Consider the following 20,843-nt stretch of genomic DNA (forward strand, 5'->3'; position numbering starts at 1 on the left):
TTCCACAGAGTAATGTTGGCTGTGTTCCAAATGAGACAGTGAAACATGGCTTCTCTTATGTTCTTACGTTCTAAATTCTAAAACAGCTTCTATGGCAAATACTATGAGGAGTCCTCCAGAAGACAAATTGATTTGGGAAAGGTTACTCAAGCAGATCTCAAAATGATAGACTGAATTAATTTGCATTTCCAGCTTGAGCCATTCTTAAGGATAGCCTCAGGGAAGTTATAGTTTGGTTTTTACTTTAAGTTCAGTTTGTTGTATTGGTTAAGTGTGTGGACTCTTATCTGGGAGAACTGGGTTTGATTCCCCACTCCTCCACTTGCAGCTGCTGGAATGGCCTTGGGTCAGCCATAGCTCTCGTAGGAGTTGTCCTTGAAAGGGCAGCTTCTGTGACAGCTCTCTCATTCCCATCCACCTCTGTTGTGGGGGAAGAAGATAAAAGGAGATCATAAGCCACTCTGAGACTCTAATTCAGAAAAAAGGGTGGGGTATAAAATACGGTCTTCTTCTTCTTCAAAATATGCTATTAGAGTTTTGACCATTGCTATAAATGCCAACTAATTTGGAGATTAATTCCACTGAAATCTGTGGATATTGCTCTCAAATAATAGGGCTTAGAAATAAAATGAGTAGATGAACTCTCCTCCTCCACAATGAAGTATTTCCAGGTAGTTTTGATACAGAAATAATGAATACTCTTGAACACAATAGCTATAGGTAATTGCAAATCTTATTATCATTAACTTCACTGAATCTGCTTTTTTGCTTTTGTGTAAAAAACTGTGCTGGGGCGTCTAAGAATTCTTTTCTACAAATGAGATTAAATGTATATGTTTTTCTTTTTATAGAATGCTGCTGGGAAACAGCTAACCTCCAGCTTTTTGCTGCTTATCAGTGTTCTGAGTGCCTTTGCAGTCTCTTCTTCAACTGTATCTAAATGGTTGATATGATATCCTGAAGTCATACCAAGAAAACAGAATTGCCTTCTTCAACATAACGTTACATGTTTATTCTAATGTGCAGCTAGACACTTTTTGTGCAGTGTCAAAATAAAAATGTGCATTGTAAAATATGTTTTTGTGCAGTTGGGCATATGATATTTCTTAAAAAGAAACAGGCAAGGAAAAATAGGGAAAAAAATAAAATGATATTATTTTCTTTTTATCTCCACAACCTTATATGTTATGTATATATCACAGCACTGATTATTTGACTATTTGAAACATTTATTTACATATATTGAAATCTACTTAAAACAGTGGTGTGTATCCTACCACGCTACTCAGCAAATGTGGAAGACTTCCTTGAATGGAAGTAGTTCTTCCAAGGGAGAAAGAACCAGTTCCATCAGAGGAAGGCTCTCTAAGCTGGAAGAAGGCTTCAGACATTGCTAAGCAGTGTAGTAGGATACAGGCCGGTGTCTGTAAAGTATCCAACCATTACCTAGGATAAAACACAGAAAAGGAGATTACATTACTGTGCCCCAGTACCCTCTACATTAAACTGAGCATGTCAAGATTTTGTCTCCAGTTATCTTTGGCCTTCTGAAGAGACTGCTCAGCCCTTCCACTAAGGTTGCCAACCTCCAGATGGGGCCTGGACATCTTGAATTACAGCTGGTCATCAGATAGCACAGAGATAATGGCTGCCCTATGGCACTCTCTAGTATTGTACTCCACTAATCAGTTCTCTGCTCCTGTTGCCCATTGTTGCTCTAAACATGGTAGGAGAAAGAAAAAAAACAACCGGCAGCAATATTAGATAATTTCTTTTTTTGCTAATCAACACTTTTCAATATCTAACTCAAGATGCATATCTTTGACAGGCCTGTTATCTGGGATAACGGCATGCCTTTTGAGAAAGCTGGTCCTAAAAATACAAATGTTTAAAATTCTAATTATATTCATTGTCCAAGATCACCTTTTTAACAAGAAGGCTGATTTCATCTTGTATAGTTGTATGTCTTGGGTAATGTGGGGCCAGTTATACCTTCTCAAACTAACCTACCTCACAGGGTTATTGTGAGAATAATAAAAATGCAGAAGGAAAGAATGCTGTAAGCCCTTTTGGATCTCCAATGGAAAGACAAATGGATACAAATGAAGTAAGTAAATATAATAAAATAGAATATACAGGTGATGTTGTGAATACTATAGACAGGGCCCCACCCACTTTTTCCTCACTTATCTAATTCAAATCCTTAGTATAGTCATATGACATCTGTCCACACAGGTCCCATGATCCCCAGCACAGTCTTGTGGTGGTCAAATAGGGATCTCCCTTCTCCCTGTTTTCACCAGCAGAAAAGTTGGTTGGATCCAACCCAGTATTTTTCAACTATATCTTTATTGTATAGCTTTTTATAGGTGCCCACTAATATTTTGTTTTTTGTAATAGCATGGCAAGTTTTTGCATAAAATGTTTTTAAGACAATGCCTAAAAATTCACAGCTATCCAAAGCAATGTATGCACTATTAGAGTTGAAAGCAATGTATACTCTGATCATAATTAGTACAGTACAGTTGAGATTGTATATAAACAGTGTAAACAGATTAATTTTCAATGTTTGTATAGGATCAAGACTTCAGAACCCAAGACTGCAATTCCACTTAAATTTGAATGTTTCTAATTAAGTCAATGCGCTTATTAAACATTAGGGTCTCTGGATGGAACTGATAGACTATATATACTTAATATGACAGAATGTCTTGCTGTTTCAGTGCTATTCATAGCATGTAGATGCAAGAAATACTACACAAATACCTAGGCTTGTCAGGCCTGTGTTTGAAAATACCTGGAGACTTTGAGGGTGGATCCAGGAGAGAGTGGGGTTTGGGGAGGGGAGGGGCCTCAGCATGGTACAATGCCATAGAGTCCATCCTTCAAAGCAGCCATTTTCTCCAGAGGAGCTGATCTCTGCCAACTGGAAATCAGTTGTAAAAGTGGGGGATACAAAATACTAAATGGATCCTAAAATTCTTAAAGCAGAAAGTGCCTTGACAACTTAGGAACTAAAGATATCAGTTAAAGGATTCTGAATGAGACTAAATTCTATTAACAGTTAAATCTCAAACACGTTTACCCAGAAGTTGATTAATAGGACTTCCTTGCAGCTGACCACATACTTAGGTTCTGCTAATCCTAAATTCCTTTCTGGTGTGTGTCTTTGCTGTTTTATAACAGCATGAACCAATGCTAGGGTATAGTTTGTAACAGTAGGTTTTTACGATTCTGCCTATAAGGTTTACATTCAAAATAGATCTGTATCTACAACTTTAAAAGACGTTTACATAAAAATGTATGCAATATTAATTTGAATAGGTATTAACCCGATTAATAAATTTACCCTTGGTTTCATACAATTGCCATGTTTGTGTGTGTACATTTGATATATGTGTGTATTGGAGGTGGTTATATGTTCATTAAACATCTTTCAAATAATAGTGATAAAACCCCTTTAATCTCATACAGTTCTCATTAAGGAATGTGGAAGGTTTGATGAAACAGACTTTCTCGGCATATGTCAGGTCAGTAATCCCTCCAAATAGAGAGAATTGTTGGCAACCAGAGTGAGACACAGGAAATTCTAAAACAACAGTAGTATAATGCCTTTTTTACTGGTATCAATCAAACATATCACCAAAACTGAGCTAACATTCAAGTTCCTTAGAACACCATGCTGGACATTCAGTACCAAAAACAACAGGAGGGTGAGCCGTTTTTAGGGCATTATAAGAACCCTTGTCTGCAATCCCTCAGTTGAATGAGGTACAGCAGATGCTTTTAAGTGTGCTTTGGAGCCCAGCAGCAAAATAGGAAACGTGTCATGAAACACTAAAAAAGAGTACTTTTAGACCCCTGATGGCATCTCAATCCAAGTATTCTTTCCACTGAAGATTCCTAATGGGATTGCAATATTTATTTATATATTTTAAAACATTTTAATGCCACCTTTCCACCCAATAAGGGTTCACTAGGCAATAAACATAAACACATTAAAACATTTAAATAATTAAAATACAGTTAAAATATAAGAATTAAAAACACATAAATGCAAAAATATAAAATTAAGTTTAAAACTCCTAAACAACAGTAGAATGAGGCTTAACAGAAAGAGGCAGACAGATCCCCTGGGGAGGGAGTTCCATAGTTTTGATGCCACAACAGAGAAAGCCCCTTTTTGGGTTGCCACCTATCTAGCCTTAAGTGTCAGGGGCAACCAAAGCAGGGCCTCTGGAGATGACCAGAGTTAGTGGATAGGTTCGTATGGGAGACAACAGTCCTTAAGATATATTGGTCCAAGGTCATACAAGACTTCAAAGGTCAATACCATCTTGAATTGAGCCTGAAAGCAAATCGAAAGCCAGTGTAGGTAGAACAAGATTAGAGTGATATGTTCCCTATGACCCACTCCAGCCAACACACAGCATTCTGTACCAATTGTAACTTCCAGAAAGTCTTCAGAAAGAGCCTCATGTACAGTGCATTGCAGTAATCTAATCTAGATGTTACCAAAGCATCCACCACAGTGATAAGATCTTTCGTGTCCAAGTGTGGTCACAGCTGGCTTACTGACTGAAACTGATGAAAGGTATCCCTGGCCACTGCTACAACCTGTTTATCCAAAGGAGGCCCAGATCCAGAAGCAACCCCAAACCATGAACCTGCTCCTTCAAAGGGAGCACAGCCCCCTCCAGAACAGGGATAACTCATTTCCTGTTCAGATGTTTCCTCCATCACAACTACCTCTGTTGTGTTGAGATTAAATTCATTCCAAAACTACCTCACAGAACCTGTTCATGGTTTTTCACAGCCTCCCTGGGATCTGCTGGTAGTCCATGTGCTGGGCAGCATGAGATATAGCTGAGTGTCATCTGCATATTGGTGGTAGGTCCCTGGATAATCTCTCCTGGTGGCTTTACATAAATGTTGCAAAGGTTGGGGGACAAGATGAAACCTTGGCAAGCCCCACAGGCCAAAGGCTAAGGGGCAGAGCAGCAGTACCTCAGCACCACACTCTGAAACCTACCCCTGAGTAAGACCAGAACCACTCAGTCCTGGTCCCAAAAAGATAATCAAAAGACTACCACAATTGATGGTATCAAAAGCCACCAAGAGGTCCAGGATAATCAACAGGGTCACACTTCCCTTGTCCATCTCCCAGAGTATGTCACCCACCAGAGCAACCAAGGCTGTTTCAGTCCCACAATCAAATTGCAGTGGATCCAAACAATCTATTTAGGAATCTCTAAAATTAGCCAGCCATCACTCATTCAATCTGCTTGCTCAAGAATAATACACTTGAAACTGGATGGTAGTTATTCAACTATCCTGGTTCCAGAATAAATATTAATTTAAAATTTCACAGATGATTTATATTGGCACAGCTTCCATTGCTGAAAACACATTGGCATCACTCAAAACAAAAGAAACAAAACTGCAAATTTATCCTCATATATTTCCCCCCTAGATGTATGCACTATGGAATTAAAATGTCATTTTTCTCACACTCTGGCCTGATGGATAAAGCAAAACAAAAACCTACACTGAACCAGATACAAAGGCTTTTGCACTAGTGCAATGTCACAAGTCATGCTGTTGCACTAGTGCACCAAACCAATCCAGTTATTTCATCAGCACTCTGAAAACATATCCATGAGTCAGATGTTGGTAGAGAGAAGGCATATTGGGGGGCAAGTTCAATTCCATCCATAGGAACAGAAAGATCAAAGACTCCGCCTTCATTGGCACAGTGCTATGACCACAAAATCATTAAAGTATTTATTAATCAATCAATCATTAAAGTATTAATGTAAATACCAAGTTCTGAGAAACAGGATGCTGAGTCCCTTGCACCTGTGAAAAGTGCTAGTGCAATGGCAGCAGCACTCTGCAGGCCAGGCTGTAAAAGCTGCTAAATTATGAACCTTTGTGACTTAAATATGCCAGGAGCAAAACAAGAAAGGTAATAGAAGTCCATTTCTGAAAATGAAAAAGCTGGATGTTTTTAAAATGTAAAACAAAAGGACAGCTAATTTTCAGCTGTGAAGGGAGCATGGTGACTTACTAAAGTATATGGCACTGCAAGTAAACAGGACCTTCCACCCTTTTTCAAATGTCACTTTCCTCAACTAGGACAAGCCTACTAGCAGCTCCATAAATCTCCAGTTATTTGCTGTCTGCTTGAAACTATATGGCAGGAGAATGCAGTGGAACACCTATTTAGCACATGGTTGCAGCATGAATTGATAGGTCAAAAGCCATACACTTTTGTCTAGAAAAAAGGGAGTCTGTATTCCTATATAAAGGAATTGAGTGTCCATTTGTACATACTTGAGAGCCACAGTGCACAAAGTGCTTTTATCATTTATGCTTATTCTGTCTATATAGATTTAAAAGGACAGGTGAGTTTTAAGTAGCAGCTGTGTGGGTTATTTCCTAGCATAGCTCCCATTCTTTCTTATAAAACAAAGTGTTTAAACTAACTGCACAGTGCTTATTCACCAAACTGGTTTTTCTTGTTAGAAGCTCACAATTTGAAATTCATTCACATAGCAGGGATGTGTGTCTTTGTTTTTAAAGGAAAGTGATGACGAAGGTACATGCAGAATCCTGTGCCCATGCGTAATCCATGATTTCCCCAGTTTGAAGGCACAACTACATTATATATGGTTTTTGTGCCCCCCATGTCTGCTACATTTCCCAGCATCCAGACACATTGTGGGATGTCTGTGTTCAAAATTTAATTTCCAAGCAGGCAGGGGGTCCAACACAGACTAGAATTTTGGCACCCAGAGGCTTAAATCTTTCTTCCCTGACATTTTACCAGCTCCAAACAGCCCTAAAGAGCCACTGTTTGTCAGGTTGGGGAAGCCTGCACTTTATGCAAGTTACCCAACAATGGTTCCCCAGGGTCATTTCAGGTTCAGAACACAGTATGAGGGGGAAGGTTCATGTGGTATAGCTGAGCTCTGACTATATGCACAAGATGTGACTTTCAAAAATTACATGAACAGTTCAGCACATTATAGCCCCCACCATGATATGTACAGTTGGCTCTTGTGCTAGGAACAAATTCTGTTTTCATGCATAAAATTCTTCTCACATTAAGCTTGAAATATAACTACAATGCAACTTATTCTACGTGATGAGGACAACATGGCAACTAAATTAAATGCTGTTGTTTATGTCCTACTATGCATACCGGGAAAGTGTGCTACGCACAATTTGCTGTTTCTACTGAATCAAACCTTTGGTCCACTAAAATTACTATTTCCAACTCTGACAGGTAGTGACTCTCCAGGATCTCAGGCAGAGAGATTTCACATGATGTACTGCCATATTATGTTAACTGGAGATTCCAAGGAATGAAGCTGGGATCTTCTGCATGCCAAGCAGATGTTCTACCACTGAACCACAACCCCTCCTTGGAAATCGCATTAGACCCTGACCCCAAAAGCATTAGAAAGCCCCATGATGCAGAGTGTTAAAGCTGCAGTACTGCAGTCCTAAGCTCTGCTCACGACCTGAGTTTGATCCCCGGCAGTAGCTGGGTTTTCAGGTAGCTGGCTCGAGGTTGACTCAGCTTTCCATCCTTCCAAGGTCGGTAAAATGAGTAACCAGCTTGCTAGGGGGAAAGTGTAGATGACTGGGGAAGGCAATGGCAAACCACCCCGTAAAAAGCCTGCCGTGAAAACATGGTGAAAGCAACGTCACCCCAGAGTTGGAAACGACTGGTGCTTGCACAGGGGACCTTTCCTTTTTCTTTTCCAAAAGCATTGGTTTATATTGGAGGAGGACATGCTGCAGGGTCTCCATATGCCAGCATTAACGTTGCTCAGGAGGAGCAATGCTGACATCATGGAATTAAAGACATGTGGCCTGAGACTCCTGAGTTACACAAAGCAGCATGGATAGGTACTTGCTAGCACACTGCAGAATAACTTTCTCTATTCTCTTTTCTTAAGTGTAGGGGGGATTATTATTTTACATTAAGCGGTTGTAAGAGAAATGGAACATATGTGCTGACCAGTTAGGCTACCGGCAAAGGGTGGGGAGTTAAGGTTGCTAGTCCAGAATTTATGGAGATTTGGGCTGGAGCCTGTGGAGGACAGGACCTCTGTGGAGTACAAGGCAATGGAGTCTACCCAACCAGAACTGATGTCTGTAATCTGGGGGTGAGCTGTAATTCCAGATTCCCCAGGTCCCACCTGGAGTCTAGCATTCCTATGACCAGTGCAGATTTTACGCTTATATTACCAGGACAGGACCCAGAACGCTGAAAGCCCGTTGGATGGTCTACTAATGTCATCAATTAAGATATAAAACAGACTTTTTTTTTCTCCCGCGTAGTTGGGATGGATGGATTAGGACTCTGAGGGTCAGTGGAGGGGCATGTTACAAGTCTATACGCGAAATGATGCTGTCAAGAACCGCATCCCCCCCCCCCCCCCATGCGTTTGTTGGCGGGATATGTTCTTTGAGATAATCGAATACGAATGTCAAATAATAAAACGAGGCGACCACAAAGGAGAGCGCGTCCCGTTGTCTGTCTCTCTAGTAGTGCTTCGCCTTCCTCAGTAGTTCCCTGGTTCCTTGCCCCCCGGGTTTTGGCGCTGGACATCCTTTGCACCGATGCTTCGCCCGCCCCGAGCATATTGCCGCCAGCAGCGGCAGCTGAGGCAGAGAAGGCAAAAGGGCCGAGGCGCTGGGAACCGAGCGGGCGGAGCCGTGGCTGTAGTCGGAGTCTTGTCGGGGCGGGACCGGGGAAGAGATACCCGGAAGGGAAGAGCGCCAGGCTCCCAACGCGCGGCAGGTGAGAATGGGAAGGGAAGACCCGGGCGGGCAGATAGAGGGAGAAGAAGGGCATCCCCCGGGGATGGAGCTCGAGGCGACCCGAAGGAAAACGTGATGGGAAGCGGGAGCTCTTGCTAAGATACAGAGGAGAATTTGATGTGGGGTAACCAGGGCGGCAGACCAGGGAACGGATACCAAAGGAGGTCTGGTTCTGTTGAGCTAACCCAGCTTTCAGTTGCTGGGACGTCATGCCTACGATAAGAAAAGTAGCCCTAAAGAAGAGAGTGTCTTTGAGCTTGTGCAGAGTCCCTTTCCTCGCCACCAGGTAACCGCAGCTAGTACTTCCTTACCTTTGGGATTGGGTGTCAGGGCACTCAGGTTTAGGCAGAGGACACCGCGCTGCGGCAGCAGACCTTAGAACTTGTTTGTAATGCTAGTGTTTAATGCCATTTTGATACGTGAGAGGGGAGAGAAACGAGTGCATTCTCTTGATCACATCCAGAGTGCTTTCACCTTCATTACTGAGTAATGAGAGTCTGGGGTTGAGGGTCTGGGTTTCTAGGTTCACTAGAGGCACTCTTGGCAACTGCTTTTATTGGAAAAATTAGCAGTAGATGAATCCATTTTTAAAACTGATAATTGAATGAAAGTATGTGACTGGTGAACTAGGCATCATATATTTTTTAATAAGCTGATAACTAATTTTTAGCTCAAGACCTTGCAAAAAACTGGATGATGGGCACATCCTCTTATTGTAGAAGCGATCTTTCTCTTTCATGCACATAAGAAAATTCATGGAGGATAGGAAAGGAAAGGTCCCCTGTGCAAGCACCAGTCATTTCTGACTCTAGGGTGATGTTGCTTTCACAATGTTTTCACGACATACTTTTTACGGGGTGGTTTGCCATTGCCTTCCCAGTCTTTTACACTTCCCCCCAGCAAAGCTGGGTACTCATTTTACCGACCTTGGAAGGATGGAAGGCTGAGTCAACCTTGGGCCAACTACCTGAATCCAGCTTCCGCCAGAATCGAACTCAGGTTGTGAGCAGAGAGTTCAGACCACAGTACTGCAGTACTGCTGCTTTACCACTCTGCTCCACGGGGCCACTTCTCATGGAGGATAAGTCAGTAACAATTAGCCATAATGGTCAAATGGAACTTCCATTTTTGAAAGCAATATATCTCTGAATTTATTTATTAATTTATTATTTATTTATGAATGCAACAGCTACAAGAAGGTCTTGTCCTCCATGTCTTATGAGGCATCTGGCTAGCTACTGTGGGAAGCAGGATACTGGACAAGGGGGACCATTGGTCAAAGCTACTTTTTTATTCTTTGTGCCTCTTTTGAGATGGCATATGCCTGTGTGCTTTTTGTTTTTCTTCAGAAGTCATGTTTTTATTCATATATAACTTTATGCAGGCTTAAATCAAGCAATTGCCTAAAGCATGCATGATTGATCCCTTAATGTTGTTGCTATCTGTCTTAAATGGGACTCTTAACCACTCTGCATGCTGTGTTAGCGTTTCGGAAATTTGTAGTGTGGCATGCTTAACCTTGCATGTGAAGGCCCAAGTTAAATGAGATGCTGAGTTTGTGCAGCGTTTCACAGGTAGGCTCTTTCTGTCATTACATTTCATTTGGGCCTCCTCGCCTATTGTAAGGTATAGCAACCAAATGTGAAGAGTTTTGGCACAAGATAGGGTTAGAATGAAAGGCTCACTGTTGGAAAAAACCTGTTGCTGGAAATGTATGTATTGGGAAAGGAAGAAAAGTGGAATTAGACTTTGCTCAAGAGAAACGCATTGAACTCCTGCCATATAGCACAAAAGGTTGTGGCTTGTCATGCTGAAGGACTCTTTAAAACAAACACAAATGGGACAGTGAAGCGGAGAATAAATTGGATGAATTCCATTGGGCAGTCACTGACTGCAATTTCTTGTAGTTTGCCAATTTTGTATTAAAAATTAATGTCAATTTTCTGTTGCAAATCAGGAGTGTGTACTACAGAAAGGAAATAGCAGATTTTTAATAACTCTTTGAAGCAAAAGTGTGGGCATGGTGCCATGAAAAAGCACTGTGACTCCAGGCATAGAGAAAGGATAGTATGAAATAGACACAGATAGCAAAAATAATCTGCATAGAATTAAGTTTCTAATTATAGAGCTTTGCTGTTCTGGTATATGTGTGTTAATGGTCATGAATTAAATGACTGTTTGTACCAAATTTGGAGAGAAGTTTTTGGGTTATTGTATGTACTTTACCAACTGGGGCCTGTTGCTGCTGTTAATACACAGAGAAGGCTGTGAGTGGTGTGTACACAGTGAAAACAGTGTATGCACCATTTATTAATAACGGGGGAGGAACCTGATATACATACTCTACTGTTGGTTTTGGCACAGAAATTCCTAAGTCAATATAAAACTATTGCTTCACTGTGTATGCACAGTAACTCTTAATCAGCCAAGCAACACTAATGTTAAAGCCTGTGAGATCCAGAATTTCCTGTGTTCCAGGATACTGGTTTTTTTCTTTCTTATTTGACCACTTTTAGTTACAGTTATTTAATGATATTTTTATATAATTTGTTTGGTGTTTTCTGTGTGTTGGAGAGGAAGGAAGAGAAATCTGTGGCTTAAAATATATTCTGATACCAAAGTTATTGGTAAATGTTCAGGCCCGGGACTGGGGGTGCCTGCGCCCCAGGCCGATCCGCGATCTCCACCCCCTGGATTGTTTCAATCACGCGTGCCGATGGCATCATAATGACGTCATTATTTCTGCTGCTGCTGAGCCCAACACAGGTCCTGCCGCCCCCAGAGACAGCCGCACGGGGCCGAGTGTGGCTGGCTGGTGCCAGGTGGCCGCAGGAGGTTCCTCCTGAGGGTGGCTGGGCGGGTTTGTGGTGTGCCAAACTCCCCTCTCCCCTCCCGCGCGGTCAGTGCTTGATGTGGGAGGGCAGTGGATGTCGGAGGCGCGGGGAGGCAGATGGCGGCAGGCACAGGAGGCTGCGGGCGTGGGGAGGCAGACAGCAGCAGGCACGGGGAAGGAGTGAGTGCAGGGAGGCAGACAGTGGCAGGTGCAGGGAGGCGGCGGGTGCAGGGAAGCAGATGGCAGCAGGCACGGGGAGGCAGATGGCGGTAGGTTTGGGGAGGCGGTGGGCATTGGGAGGCGGCGGGCATGGGGAGGCAGACGGCAGCAGGCACAGGGAGAGGGGGCGCCCCATGGTGCCACTTGGCCTACTTGACCTACTCCCATGCGTCGGCCCTGTAAATGTTGAAAGCACTCCAAAACCAGGGATATTCTGTATTCCATGCCTGAATATCTGTTTTTCCAACAATATCATTTTTCAGAAAGCAGAGATATTCAGGCATGGTGGTTATGTAAGATAGAATTACCTATGACATTGCATACAGATACTGAAGAAACTAATTTTATAGAGAAGCAGCGGGGAAATGTTTTATTTCCCCACTTAATGTCAAGAACTATGGGTGGGTAATGATACACTATTTTTAGCAGTCATGGGGTAAAAGGACAGATCTTGAAAATGGTTAAAACGGGAATGGGTGAAAGTGAACTGTGGGGTCCCTCAAGGTATGGTGCTATTTAGCTTCTTTTAATGATTTTGAATTGGGGGTGAGCAGTGTAGTGGCAAAGTTTGCAGAAGACACCAAATTATTCAGGATGGTAAAAAACAAGTTGGATTTTAAAAAGCTACAAGAGGATCTCTCTAAATTGGGTGAATGAGCAAACGAACATCAGTGTTTGTAAGTATATGGTGATGCATACTGAAAGAAAAATCCTAATTTTAAGTGTTCTGAACTGACTGAGACCAAGACCGAAAGAGATCTTGGCATTATAGTGGATAGCTCAATGAAACTTTCAATTCAGTGTGCCATGATGGTGAAAAAACAAACTCCATGCTGGAAATTACAAAGAAAGGCATTGAGATTTTTTTTTATTTAAAAAACCAGCATTGTAATTCCCTTGTATAGCTCAATGGTATCTGCATTTGGAATATTGTGTACAGTTCTGGTCACCATATATCAAAAAAGGATATTGCAAAACTGGAAAAATACAAAAGAGGGCAACTAAGATGAACAAGGGGTTGGGGCACCTTTTCTAGGAGGAAAGCCTTAAGCAGGGCTGGATTAACAATTAGGCCAAGTAGGCACTGGCCTATGGGCCCCCACACCTTTAAGGGCCCCAGACTGCCCCCCCCCCCCCAGTTTTCCCCCTGCTTGAAGCCTTCAGAGCCTGCAAGTGCAGCCAGCAACTGAGCCACTCTTTGCCCAATTTGATTGGTGAGGTTGCTGCTAGTGTCATTGCCAAATTTGCCTCTCTCTGCTTCTCTCCCACAGCTTTGTCAAAGGGGCTTTTGAGAAGGTGCCCGCAAGCTGCAGTGGGGGCAGTGGGTGGCAGGGCAGGCGCTCCGACTCAGAGATCATTTGCAAGCCCCCTCCCCCCAAGATTTTGACTGCCTAGGGGCCTCCACGGGGTTTAATCCAGCACTGGCCTTAAGATTCTGAGTCTTTGTAGTTTAGGAAAAATACAGCCAGGATTGGGGGAGCATGATTATGTTTTTTTAAAATTATGCATAAGGTAAAGAAAGTGGATACAGGAAACTCATTCTCCCTCTTCCATAATGCTGTAACTCAGGAGCACCCAATAAAGTTATTCTGAATAGGTAGAACAGACTAAAGGAAATACTTTTTTATTCAACAAGTAATTAAGTTGTGGGATTCACAACTTAATTTTGCTTTCCTCATAGAATCAATTAGGGATGGGTACAAACATTGTCATAAACCTAATTTCATGATGAACATCACCAGTTCATGCCCATCCCTATGACCACAACCTTCTCTTGATCCACCATGTGGTTTTGAAGATTCATAGTGGGAAATGGGGGGGGGGGAGGGGGGAGCAAGAGAAATCACTGAAACGGCTTGCATCCAAGCCCATTCACTCCTCCCATTCCCTTTAAATGACTTTTGCAAGCAGGCCCCACGTGAGAGTAAAGTCCAGTTGGCAAGTTCAGCCCAAAGTGGTGAACTCACTGCTTGGACTTCACTCTCATGCAGCACCCACTTGCAAAAGCCATTTAAAGTGGACGTTCCCTTTAAATGGCTTTTGCGAGATCTCCCTCCCTTCAGGCCTCAGGGAACTGCTGCCAGCAGAAAGGAGGGAGGGAAGCTCACTTGAGAAAGGATATCTCCCCCCACTTTCTATTCTTCTGGCCTTGAGGAACCACCCACAGCTTAAGGGAGGGAGGGAAGATCTCAGATTCCTTAAACAGTGAGATTCCTTAAGGTTCCTTAAACAGGAACCTACTTGGCCTAATTCCTCAGGTTCCTTTAACAGTGAGATTCATGAAGGTTTGTGGTTTGTGTGACCTCACGAACCAGGATGAACCTTCATTTTCCTGGTTCATGCCCATCCCTAGTGTCAATGGCAATTTGCTTTTATTTGCAGCATGCGTAAAGAAGTTTTAACATTTATATTCAGCAGGTAAATTATAGGCTAAATTGAAGAAATATGTCACAAACTAAAAGTAATTTCACAGCTAGCAACACAAAGATATAAAGATAGATAGATGAATTTATTGTCATTGTTCTCAACAAAAAGAGAGCAACGAAATGAGGTGCTCTTCCACAAACATACCAACACATCAAACACACATATTCATAAACCATTTAAATACATCTGAAACCATTAAACCATTTAAACCATTTAAATACATCTAAAACGGATAAACATTCATAAAACCATTAAAACCATTTAAACCATTAAATAAACATTCATAAAACCATTAAAACCATTTAAACCATTAAATAAACATTCATAAAACCATTAAACATTCATAAAACCATTAAAACCATTTAAACCATTAAATACATCTAAATATAGTAAATCTATATACAGATCATCGCAGTTTCAATAAAAGAAATCACTATATATTGTTATGGCACAACATGACACCATATAAACTGTGTATATAACACTTATCTTCGCCTGGCTTTGTCTTAGATCAACATTTAAAATCAGTATACCATAAAGAAGGAGCCACTTTAATTTTTTTTTAATTAAGTAATGTTTTAAATTTTTTACATCATATTTTTATTTTTTAAGTTTTAGCTGTAACATTCTTTTTAAAATAGTCTGGTTCAAAATGAAATCTAAAATTTTAAGGCAAACCTCTCCATTACAACTTTGAATTTTTGAAAAGTTGTGTAGAACACAACTTGGTCAGATATCACGTAGAACGACAGCTTATGCACCATATGGGTAAAATTGTATTTCCATATCTTGGAATTACCTGAGCTTTGTAATTGACTCACTATTCTAATTATAAAATTTATTACTAATTATAATTATTAATGCCCTTTATCTTTGAACAGGGACATTTACTTTCAGTCTCATAGTGAACAGTGATCTGATCAGTAATGACCATCGTCCCATGCTTCAGGTTGAGATTATTCACTGTTTTGATGGGGTGGGGCAAAGCCATTATAAAATATGTTTAAAAGACAAGGGGCAGACTAAATCAGAATGGAACAAACGGGAAGGGGAGTAGCAGATTCCAGGGTTCCTTACAACCACCATCTATCAAAACCTGTCATGGTTGGAAGTAGAGTCAGGTTGATAGTCATATCTAAAGAAGTGTGCATGCACACAAAAGCATAATAAAAAAAGCGTGAATAAAACTTCGTTGGTCATAAAGGTGCCACTGGATTCAAACTTACTGAAGCAATGATAATCAGTATACACTTTTATTTTGTTGTTGCTGCCACTGCTACTGTCAGTCACAGCTGACTTAATGGCAACTCCATAGGGTTTTCAAGGTGAGAGATGTTCGGAGGTTGTTTGCCATCACCTGCCTCCACAACCCCTGGTATTCCTTGGAAATCTTCCATCCAAATACTAGCCAGGGCTGACCCTACTTAATTTCTGAGATTTGATGAGATTGGGCTATCCTGGGCACGCTTTTATTTAATATCTGTATAATAAATAAAGCTTTTTGATTTTATGTTATTTAGTGTTTTTTTCCTAGTCCTAGTACTGCAGTCCGAACCTCAGTCTACCTTGCTTACTGAGAGAAAGTGAAATGTTAGAAGTATGGCTGGAGTGAAGGATGAACCTCTTCCTGGTGCCCCCAGCAACTAACAATCAGACCTCTTCTGATTTGCATAGTAAGGGGGATTCAGTTTTCTCTAGCATTTTTGTGTGCTCGTAGCGCAGAGTGGTAAAGCTGCAGTACTGCAGTCCGAATACTCTGCTCATGACCTGAGCTCAATCCCAGTGGAAGCTGGGTTTCACGTAGCCGGCTCAAGGTTGACTCAGCCTTCCATCCTTTCGAAAGTAAAATGAGTCCCCATCTTGCTGGGGGGGAAGTGTAGATGACTGAGGAAGGCAATGGCAAACCACCCTGTATAAAGTCTGCCATGAAAACGTTGTGATGCAACATCAACCCAGAGTCAGAAACGACTGGTGCTTGCACAGGGACTACCTTTACTTTTTTCTCTTGGGAATATTATTCTATAATAATAAGTATTTGATCTTTGTAAAAGTCTGTTATTTAGCAGAAAAGCTGTGCTGAAGTAGAGAGTACGGAATATATTTAGGTTCTTGGTGAAGTGATTAAGGAATGAAAAATTAAGAAACAAAACTTGTTTTAGGCATTGCTTTCAGTGCCAAGAAAGCATTAGAAAAAGTAACAGGACAAGAGAGTGTCTTTGGTGAGATAAAAAGTGATGGAGAGAGTGACTCAGTGGCTTAAATGTGAAAGAGGTAGTTCAGGGTAGGGCTGGCAAGTGTTTTTAGATGTTGGTACTATTGACACCTTCTCTACATCTTGAAAATGCATCTACCCTTGTCAAGTGTTTTGTAGAACCTGTTTTAGGCTGCACTCCAACCAAACTTGTCACTCACTCTGCAACATAGATCCTTTTATTTACTTGGAACATCAGAAAGATTTTGCTCTACATGAATGCTAAGATGCTGTTCTGATCTGCTCTCACTGCTACTACTGCTGCTTGGAAGAACTCAGTTTAGTGTCACAGCTTGTCAGGCATCATGGAAATTTCAAAACACAGCTTTAGTCCAGAGGTTTTCCGGTGCTGGACAGCTAGGGCATGAGGGAATATAGAACAGTAATGCGACAAGTTTAACTGGCAGCATAAAGATCAGGAAATGTGAAGTCATGATGACCCATGTTTTGCTCAAACAGTATGAATTGGACAAAATTAAGAAATAACCCTAAACTGATTCTCAAAATTTCCCTGCTTCTGTGACACCATGAAAGAGTGTGTATTTTTGAGGAGGCTCTTTTGTTGAATAAATAATGAGTTTTATTTTCTTGTGTACAATATTTATTTTTATTGCCTGATTCCAGAGTTATGATGTTGAAAAAGGCATATTGCAATCCTTGCAGTTATATTACCTAACAAACAGGTGTTACATGTGAAGATGGCTTTCCACATGCAGTTCCTCAGCCCTAGTTCAGAGACCTTTATGTATACACAGTAGTGTGCTTGGAATAATATTTGATGAAAGAGTAACAAGGTCAACTGCCTTGACTATAAAATCTCATGAGAAATACAGTAATAATAATAATAAAAATTGCAGTTTAAGCCATAAGATATTAAAACAATTCTAGTGACAAGAATTACAGTGTCCAAACGTTTCTTGGTCATGGGTAGTCCAAAATTCACATGTATATTCTGAGTCTGAGTATGGGGGAGTACAGAGAAAAGGAAAAGCAAGCTGGCTGGAACTGAGCAAGAAAAGAATAAGATGATGATGATGATGAATTGATAATGATATCTTATTGGCCCCCTTTCCCTGTGAGCAGGGCTCAAGGCGGCTTGCAACAATATATACACACTAAATAGTTTAAAACCTACATTAAAACCCAAACAGATCCAGATAAAATAGTCCCCATTCCAAGAAGGCAAATTGTTACAATACCTACGCCTCCTGGAGTTTTACAGGAGGTGGGTGGGGAGAGTTTGAGAGTGCCAGATTTTATGCTGTCCCATCACTGTCCTCAGACAAATGTCTGGCAGAACATCTCTGCCTTATGTACCTTTGGAAGGGTAGCAAATCCTGTAGGGCATGGATGTTCTCTGGCAGAGAATTCCACCAGGTGGGGCCCAGGGCTGAAAAAGCCGTGGCCCTAGTTGAAGACAGCTGAATCTCTCTCAGGCCGGGGACTGCCAGTGAGTTCTTATCCCTTGAGGATGGAAGGCTAAGGGCTGGGGGCACTGCAGAGTGAGAAACCTTGCTAATGGGGCTTGAGAGAGACTAAGGGCCTTAAAGGTCAACAGTGCTCCACTGGAAGTATAAAAGCTGTCTGGTCAACAAGTGGGGAGAGAGTAGGATTGCCAACTCTGGGTTGGGTATTACTGGAAATCTGAGGGCTGGAGCCAGGGGAGGGCAGGGTTTGGGGAGGGAAGGGATGTCAGCAGGGTATCATGCCATAGAGTGCATCCTCTAGGGGAACTGATCTTGGTTGCCTGTAGATCAGCTGTAATAGGGGGAGATCTCCAGGTGCCACATGGAGGTTGGCAACCCTAGGAAAGAGGGAGGATTTAGTTCCTACGGAGGAGAAAAAGGCTGGAAGGCCAAGGACTGGGGGCACTGCAGAGTGAGGAACCTTACTAATGGGACTTGGATTGAGAGAGGGCATGGTGTCAGATCATGTTTCCTGCTTCTGTCAGTTGTTGGGATGGTGGAGAGTGGTTCTGGAGCAGGAACTGAACCTAACCTGCCCATCTGAAAGCAGACCTGTTTAATCTTTGAATTCATATACCTTCTGAATCATGATCGTTGTGGAGGTTCAGAAGTTGCATCATTGGGAGTTATTTCTGGAAACTATACTAATGTGTTGGGAGAGGGTGCTATTTTTGCTGATTAACTCAGAACAATCACGCTACCTTCCTATCTGATGACCCTGTAGTATTTTGGAAATTTGTCAAGTGTGTATGTATGTTAATATCAGAGAAGCATCAGGTGCTTTGTTAGTCTAATTTAAGGGTGATCTCCTAGAATCTAAATAATTTCCTCTAAAGCTGTCCCAAGATGGATTCCTCTGCACCCTTGGTATTGTATGACCTTGAACTTATAGTGGTTTGGGGATAACAGGGCTTTTTTTGAGCAGGAACACAGTTCCGGCTGGCTTCGTGTTGTGGGGTGTGGCCTAATATACAAATGAGTTCCTGCTGGGCTTTTTTTCTACAAAAAGCTCTGTGCAAAAAATGGTGACATCAGAGGGTGTGGCCTAACATGCAAAGGAGTTCTGGATTTTTTTCTACAAAAAAAGCCCTGGTAACAGTTATTTGGGAGGGACTTACCTCTGAGTCATTAAGTTTCAGATTGGGCTACAAGTCTTATACAAAATCTTATTTACTTGATCTATCCCCCCAAAACATAATAATCCAGAAAAGTCTGAACAAATAGGATTGCATTTATAGTGATCTATGACTATGCACGGATCATAAATTAAGTTGGTTGACTTGGTCATTTTAATTCAATTTTTAAATAAATGAGGATGATTTTGAAGGGCAGAAAGATGTAAACTTGGAGAGGGAAAGTATAATTGGTCTAGAGAGAACACAAAATACAAGGAACTCTAAGAACAAAGCACAGTACTTGGGAAGATTTCAAAAGTTATTATTAAACGGAGAAGAAATGTTACATAAAATAAGCAAGCAATCTAACATGATAAATGCCACTTTTCAGATTCTGCAGTGAAAACATTATGAAGTGTAAATGGATGTCACAACTTCCAGCACAAGCTCTGACCCGCCCATGTATTATTGTACATTATAAATAGGAAACTACATACTGTTTCCTGCATTCAGGTTTGCAATTTTACAAGTCCTCCTTATATTACTGCATGGCACACAAGAAAAGGCTGAAAAGTGTGGTGATGATTGTTAACTTAGGCAGTTTTAAAAGGGGGCTAGACAGATCCATGGAAGATAAGTCTGACAATGGCTTCTTTATCATCATGGATAATTAGAACCTCCACATTCAGCAGCAGTGTATCTCTGTACCTGTGAACACCAGACTGAAGAACAATGGTGGCGGGGAGGGCTAATGCCTTTATGCCCTGCTTGCGGGCCTCTTCTACACATCTGGTGCAGTGGGAAAAATAATTGTTTTATTCAGCTATACTGCCCCACTGCATCATCTTTTCCCTGCTGAAGCTTCCCCCTCCCCTTTTGCTCTGTTTTTGGTGCATCTCTTTAATACAGAAGAGGTATTACAGCTCTTGTGAGAAACAGAATGCTGGACTGAAAGGAGACATGGTCTGATCCAGCAGGGCTGCTCTTATGAAAACTTTGTTTAGAAAAAGGCATTTGATCAGAAGGTATCATAGTCACTGAGGGACACAAATGTTTTACATTTTTTCCCCTAGGGGAGGAAGTAGAGCCAAATAGCAACATAGCAGATTTAAATTTGAGGTGTGTAAAATCTTCCTTGCAAAAACAATGAGGTCTGTAAGCTATATGAATTGTTCTCTAGTGGCTTTTAAGCAATTATGTAATTAAGAATTAAAACCATAATTTTTTCAAAGATCAGGAATAAATCCTTGAATGTTCAAATGTTAAGACTATAATGTGTATGCTAAACGTTTATTTGGCATCCATGCAGTGCTTTTTTTCAGAATCAAGTTAGTGTTGAAGATTTCAATCTAAGATTTCTGGGCAAGAAGTAGCAGAAGGAAACAGTTGTACTTGCATTGTGTTGAATAATGGGCGGGTTATTGTTCCAGTGGAACAGGGAGATTACTGTTGTAAAGCGTTTTGACACGTCACTTGCCTTAAGTTAAATACAGGGTATACTGGACCTCATATCCGTGTGGCAGTTTGTTTCTGTCTGCCTGGGAGACAAACTATGTAGATTCATTCTTTTAAAGTCAACTTTTGAACTGTGGAAAGATTTTCTCCACAACCATGAATTCTTTTTGCATGGACTATGAAGTTTGGTGCATGCTGAGGAATGCTAGCATGAAAAAGTGGCATGTAAGAAGCTGATA

General features: G+C 41.4%; 1 protein-coding gene across 3 annotated transcripts in view; it reads left to right on the forward strand.

Moving 5' to 3' along the window:
- Positions 1–8,750: 8,750 nt before the first annotated feature.
- SLC35A3 (solute carrier family 35 member A3) overlaps positions 8,751–20,843 on the forward strand; it is a 38,599-nt gene continuing 26,506 nt past the window's right edge. The window contains exon 1 of one of the 3 annotated variants that reach the window (XM_060232255.1): positions 8,751–8,818. The gene's annotated coding sequence lies outside the window, so the exon portion shown is untranslated. Of the gene's footprint in view, positions 8,819–8,867; positions 9,125–15,918; positions 15,991–20,843 lie in introns of those variants that run through there. The other 2 variants (XM_060232254.1, XM_060232256.1) reach the window with 2 other exon arrangements.

This window comes from Heteronotia binoei, chromosome 2 (assembly GCF_032191835.1).
Source record: "Heteronotia binoei isolate CCM8104 ecotype False Entrance Well chromosome 2, APGP_CSIRO_Hbin_v1, whole genome shotgun sequence".
Taxonomy (NCBI): domain Eukaryota; kingdom Metazoa; phylum Chordata; class Lepidosauria; order Squamata; family Gekkonidae; genus Heteronotia; species Heteronotia binoei.